At 33.4% G+C, this 7,500-nt stretch overlaps 1 protein-coding gene across 1 annotated transcript in view; it reads left to right on the plus strand.

Moving 5' to 3' along the window:
* ATP8B (ATPase phospholipid transporting 8B) overlaps positions 1–7,500 on the plus strand; it is a 753,209-nt gene that overhangs the window by 538 nt on the left and 745,171 nt on the right. The gene's annotated exons all lie outside the window — the stretch shown is intronic.

The following is a 7,500-nucleotide window of genomic DNA, read 5'->3' on the forward strand; positions in this document are numbered from 1 at the left end:
ATAAAAAGGCATTACCAAATCTAAATTGACGTTATAGTGATTACGATTTCGCGAATATATACTCCAGCGAAAATCTGGTATCCTAGGCGGTTTTCAGGTGTTTTGAGGTGTGCCAAAATAGGAAAGATTAATATTTAATGCTCATATTATACAGAAAGACTTACCCATCTAAACACTTATACGTGAAAGAAAATATCAGTTCTGTCGTATCTATAATGCGTTGTAATTATCACGAGACATTCGTTGAACAATCTAATTAAGTCACAAGGCTTTGACGGAAACTGGTCTTCCTTTTTATTCATTAGTGATGTCACTATTGTGTAAGTGTGGTCATATGCCCTATTATCTTTTGTAACATGAACTATGCCCAGTTTGGTGTTAATTGTTACTGTCCTTAAAATATTCTATTTTAATTGTTCATTGCTTCTTATATAGTTTATTTATTTCCTTGTTTTCTTAAATCACTGGGCTATTTTTCCCTGTTGGAGCCCTTGGGCCGCATCCTGCTTTTCCAAATAGGGTTATAGCTTAGCTAGTAATAATGATATTAACGATAATATTGTTAATTATTATTATTATCATTACTAGCCAAGCTACAACTCTAGTTGGTAAAGCAAGATGCTATAAGCTCCTGGGCTCCAATAGGGAAAAATAGCCCAGTGAGGAAAGGAAATAAGGAAATAAATAAATGATGAGAACAAATTAACAATAAATCATTCTTAAAAAACAATAACAACGTCAAAATAGATACGTCATATATAAATGAAGATCAAAAAATGTTTTACTCGGGGCATGGTGTCACCAATGCGTGTAGTATAATGACGTAATCGTTGTTACGTAATTTTAATGACTCGTTTCTCCATGAATCTGTTAACCTGTCAGTTTCCATCTTTGACCTGTCAGTTTCCATCTTTGACCTGTCAGTTTCCATCTTTGACCTGTCAGTTTCCATCTTTGACCTGTCAGTTTCCATCTTTGACCTGTCAGTTTCCATCTTTGACCTGTCAGTTTCCATCTTTGACCTGTCATTTTCCATCTTTAACCTGTCATTTTCCATCTTTGACGTGACAATTTCCATCTTTAACCTGTCATTTTCCATCTTTGACGTGACAATTTCCATCTTTGACCTGTCAATTTCCACCGTTTGACTTTTCAATTTCCACCTTTTGACCTGTCAATTTCCACCTTTTGACCTGTCAGTTTCTATCTGTGACCTGTCAATTTCCATCTCTTTGACCTGTCAGTTTCTATCTTTCACCTGTCAGTTTCTATCTTTGACCTGTCAATTTCCATCTTTGACCTGTCAATTTCCACCGTATGACCTGTCAATTTCCACCTTTTGACCTGTCAGTTTCCATCTTTGACCTGTCAATTTCCATCTCTTTGACCTGTCAGTTTCTATCTTTCACCTGTCAGTTTCTATCTTTGACCTGTCAATTTCCATCTTTGACCTGTCAATTTCCACCGTATGACCTGTCAATTTCCACCTTTTGACCTGTCAGTTTCCATCTTTGACCTGTCAATTTCCATCTCTTTGACCTGTCAATTCCCATATTTAGTTACAAAAGTGGCACAAACTTGTTGAATTACAGAATTTATTTTGAAGTCATATTGAGTTCAAAGTAATATTTTAATTTGAATTAGTATTTTAGATTGGTTACTCTTTAAATTTTACTGCGCACTGAGGAATTATATATATATATATATATATATATATATATATATATATATATATATATATATATATATATATATAATATTAAATATTTAGTCGACATCATATTGATTTTGTTTAATTTCCAGGAAGAAAATTTCTGAGGTAGGTTGTAATTAGGATATCTCACCCGTTAGGCCTAGTAGTATATCTATAGTTTATCAAATTACGATACTATTTATAATTTTAGAAAGTTTATTTTATTTTGACATTGATTTTGCCTACGATTATATATCTGCATCTGGGATAATATTTTCTTATTTAAAGGGAAATTGCACTTACTATCTCATATATATGTATATATATATATATATATATATATATATATATATATATATATATATATATATATATATATATATATATATATATATATATATATATAGTTAATGTGTATATATACACATACACACACGCGCACACAAGTATGTGTTCGTGTGCCAATTTATTCTTTGCTCTGAAAATTTTAGTTTTCCTTTAATGTTACATTATTTTTATCCAATCTAAAATGAAATATGCAACACGATACTTGATGGCAATTTTATTAAAATTTAGCTAATTTAGTTCTTTTTTATATGAGGGTGATGGGATTTTTTTTTTTTTAAAGTGTATTACTGGGGCTCACTGAAGGCATTAATGGAAGATCGTTACTGCATCCCTTATCCCCGTGCATAGGCCTATACTCTTTTTGATTGGGGATATCTTAACGTGGTGCCACGATTAGCAAAGCTCACTTAGGGCCAACCATACGAGATTACTTTGCTTTGAGCGATCTGGTAAAAATCTCCCACCATCACCAACCAGCACTGGTCTGCGTGGTAATGAAAAGTTGCAAATCCCAGACATGAATTGACATGACTGAGGTCTTTTCCCAGCAGTAGATTAGAAATGGCTGCATTTGTTGTTGTTGTTGTGTCCTTAGCTGTACTCAGTTTTCAGCCCTTTACCTCCGTTCCTGCTAACTGCGGTTTCGTTGAGCAATTATTATTATTATTATTATTATTATTATTATTATTATTATTATTATTATTACTTGCAAAGCTACAACCATAGTTGGAAAAGCAGGATCATAAGCCCGGGGAAAATAGCAGAGGTTTTATTCAGTTGTACTTTGATCTGAATGACCTTAAATTCATAAACTCAATCCAGTGCATTACTGTATAGGCCTATAAATGTTCATCCTATTCTGTATGTTTATGGGATCTTTGCCAGCTGTAGTGTGCTAGTGTACAACACTAAAATTGATTAATAGATTCTCTTAGAGGTTGCTCTCTCTCTCTCTCTCTCTCTCTCTCTCTCTCTCTCTCTCTCTCTCTCTCTCTCTAAGTCAGTCCAGAGGTAACAGATACAAACTGGAATTGTAAAGATACACCACTCAATGTGGCAATTTCATTGCATACAAAATAGCAAATACTTGGAAATTGACCTCCAGAGAATGTAGCAATCAGTATAATATGGTTAATAAGTCTAAGACTGTCAGAGAAGATCACATTAACTCTCTAAATGCTTAAGGTAAACGACTACCAAAGAACAAATGTTTCCGCGGAGACATTCAAATTCTCTCTCTCTCTCTCTCTCTCTCTCTCTCTCTCTCTCTCTCTCTCTCTCTCTGTTACTGACCTGTGTATTTTCACGGTCGCACGCCTAGTAGTTTCACTACCTGATATCATAGTGAACGCCAGTATAAGGCAATACCACAATCAATACTGTACAGTAATTAACGCCGGTACAAGGCAATACCACAATCAATACCGTACAGTAATTTGTGGCTAAATGGGAGTTCTCAAGTGCGTAACTGTCGTTGAATAACGTCAGCTTCATAAGGCCTCTTGGTGAAGAATGCAGTGCATTCCATTTTTCTTTAAAAGACCAACTAACCCCATATTACTGCCAACCATAGCTTCTGTACTATCAGTTATAATGCATGAACACATTTTAAACCCTTCATATTCATTGACCACGTATATGAGTGAAACGTTTATAGGCCTATATCAGAACCTCTGCTATCGTCATTCAATGACTGCATCTTGACTTGTTCTTCGTGTACCACAAAATCTTCGCTAATGGTGCCGGCAAACACGAGTAACTGACTTGTGTCACTTACATCAGTGCTGTCATGTAAATGCTGTACGCTTTCAATTTTTTTGTACTACCAGGTACATTTTCTTCGGCAAATTCTTGTGCTATTCTACTGCTCACCCATAAATTATTTTCTATTTCTTATAAGCACCAAAGTAGCTTTTTAAAAGCAGTAAGACTAGCTGTTTGTGGTTTTAAGAGGTTATGTAGCCCATGATTTTGCTGTTGATGTTTGCCCATCAAGATATTCAATATAAGACTTCGTGATTTTCCCCGCAGTTGAGCATACTTTTCTTTGGGCAATGTCTCACAATGCCTTCGAACATACTCCTTAAGAACAGAACCTATTTTATGCCACACAATATTCTTCTTCCCACTTCATATCATAGGCCTATGCTCTGTTCATATCAGAACACTTTCTTTTCTTACTTTGACTCAATATGGAAAGACTGCTAAACAGAGGCAAGGTTAAAACTATTCAAAACAGCAGGGGCTTCATCCCCATTCTATTCTATTGCTACATTTATATTTGTTGTTGTTGTTATTATTATTATTATTATTATTATTATTATTATTATTATTATTATTATTATTATTATTATTATTACTCTATCTACCGTCAAAGGAAAATAAACATTGGCATTGGACGCATAGTTTGGAGAGAGAGAGAGAGAGATTCTGCTGAAATGTGTGATTTTAACTTTATTTCATTATTCATTTTTTATTTTGTTAGTATTCAGGAGGGATCATTTAGGTCCAGTAAGGTTTCGACACATTAAATCATACTGCATAATTAGGTCAGTGTTGGAGAGCCACAAAATATCCTCTCGCGGGTCACAGTTGGACCATCCTGAACTAGACCATGGTTGATTTGTATATAGTAAGTCTCTATGGAAACAAGAAAATTACCAGCATATGCCCAAATGTTGCTCTCTGTTGGTGTTCTGATTAGTATTTAGGAAGGATTCAACGGGAGTCCTTCAGTTCAAGCGGAGGTGAATGTGCTGAATCATGTCCGTGGGTTTCTCCGTGAGTCACAAAAGGAATGAAAATGAAGAGGTGTGCACCTTGCGTCTTCTGTGAGCCTCTTTCCAGTTGATGTTTGTTTTTTCATATGATAGTATAAGGATATAGGCCTATTTGACATTATTAAAATTTATTCATTTTTACACACACACACACACACACACACACACACACATATATATATATATATATATATATATATATATATATATATATATATATATATATATATATATATATATATATATATATATAAGGAAGGACATGTATGAGGCTTTTGTTCTGCAGTGGACTAGTAACGGCTGGCTGATGTGTGTGTGTGTGTGTGTGTGTGTGTGTGTGTGTGTGTGTGTGTGTGTGTGTTTTCTGGGTGGGGATAAACGTGGTGAGATGGTTTGCATATCGCCATGATCAGCAAAACTGTACTAGTCAGGGTCACTCATACTTGGTTGGTTTGCTGTGAGCGATCAAACTTAGGTCTCCCACTATCACCAATCCTCTGTGGGTGGCGTGGTGATGGAAGTGGCCAAACCCCAGACTAAGGGCGTGTCTGAGGCCTTTGCTCTGCTGTGGATTAGAAACGGCTGCATTTGTTTGTTTATATATATATATATATATATATATATATATATATATATATATATATATATATATATATATATATATATATATATATATAGTCTCATTGAAAGGATGTGGACATTCAGTTGAATGTTTCAGCACTGAAATATTTTATTTCTAATCACCCTCTTTCTCTCTTATAACTAATGCGTGAGGGCAGTAATATTTTTCCATTATGATTTGCACGTGAGCGGAGAAAGGCATTATCAAACGCACTGCTAGAAATTTGTAAAGTCTAAAACGTTATGCAGATATTTGTTTATACATCAATATATATATATATATATATATATATATATATATATATATATATATATATATATATATATATATATATGTGTGTGTGTGTGTGTGTGTGTGTGTGTGTGTGTGTGTGTAGAGAGAGAGAGAGAGAGAGAGAGAGAGAGAGAGAGAGAGAGAGAGAGAGAGAGTATAGACATATATATATATATATATATATATATATATATATATATATATATATATATATATATATATATGTATGTATGTATGTATGTATATGTGTGTGTGTTTATAATGATAAATGACAGGTAATAGATGGACATTAAAGATAAACGGGAGAGAATGACCTAAATTACATATCACCAGAAGCATGTGATTTGATCGTGAACGTGTTCATGTAGGCCTATATGTTGGATGTTGGCAAAGTGTGTATGTTGGAAGGCTGGTGGATTTATGCGAGAAGGGTGACTGTGAGTGCAAGGGAGTCTCAGCCTAACATTAGGCCTACTTGATGTCCTTCATAGTTAAGCATTTATTTATCTGTATTCTCTTAACTGAGTATTTCTGACATTTCGTTGTATAAACAGTCGAGTTCTGTATTGGCATTTTCTCTTTTATTTAGAGAGAATTGGCTTATATCTTGCTCTATAGTGGGTTCATTCAGCGAATATTCTCAAGTGGAAATGATTTAGTTCTACGTTCACCCATTGAAAGCCCTGGCCTTTTAGATTCTAAAGTCAAGTGGCTGTCTTGTTGCCCTGATCAAGGCTTATAGACCATTGCCCTGAATGTCCCTTGGCAAATTTTTGGTTGTTGAATGATGTTATTATATATATATATATATATATATATATATATATATATATATATATATATATATATATATATATATATATATATATATATATATATATATATATATATATATATATATATATATATATATATATATATATATATATATATATATATATATTAAAAAGGTATTTTATTCTTTTACGTTAAACTTATGGTCAGTTTTGTTATTATTATTATTATTATTATTATTATTATTATTATTATTATTATTCCTCGGAAGTTCTGTATAATAATGCTGAGTTCACAGCAACCATTGCCTGTCCCTCCCTGGGCTTATCTTGATGGAGACGAGGTTTGGGTGTTGATCTGATGTATACAATATATGGTCAGTCTCTCTTTGGCATTGTCCTGTCTGTTGCCTCTGCCATTCATGCGTAACCTTTGAACCTTTAAATGTTTTAGCTGCATTGGATGCAAAATGAAATTCAAAACCTCAATTCATTCAGTTTAATGATTTTTTTCTTTATATGGTATGCTTTTGTGTAATTATTGTTTTAATTTAAATAATATTAACAAAAAATAGTGATTTTTAGCGGAAGGAAGTAGGAGACTGAAAAAAAAATTATTATTATTATTATTATTATTATTATTATTTGTAGCTAAGCTACAACCCTGGTTGGAAAAGCAGGATGCTATAAGACAAGGGGCTCCAATAGGGAAAATAGCCCAGTGAGGAAAGGAAACTAGGAAAAAATAAACTATTGTAGGAAGAGTAACAACATTAAAATAGATATCTCCTATATAAACTATAAAAACTTTAACAAAACAAGAGGAAGAGAAATAAGATACAATAGTGTGCCGGAGTGTACCCTCAAGCAAGAGTACTCTAACCCAAGACAGTGGAAGACCATTGTACAGAGGCTATGGCACTACTCAAGACTAGAGATTTGATATTGAACACATTGAGTTAAATATGAGTTTTTTGGCAATAATCAAATCAATGTTTAACGAATTAACTT

This window comes from Palaemon carinicauda, chromosome 18, assembly GCF_036898095.1.
Source record: "Palaemon carinicauda isolate YSFRI2023 chromosome 18, ASM3689809v2, whole genome shotgun sequence".
NCBI classification, from domain to species: domain Eukaryota; kingdom Metazoa; phylum Arthropoda; class Malacostraca; order Decapoda; family Palaemonidae; genus Palaemon; species Palaemon carinicauda.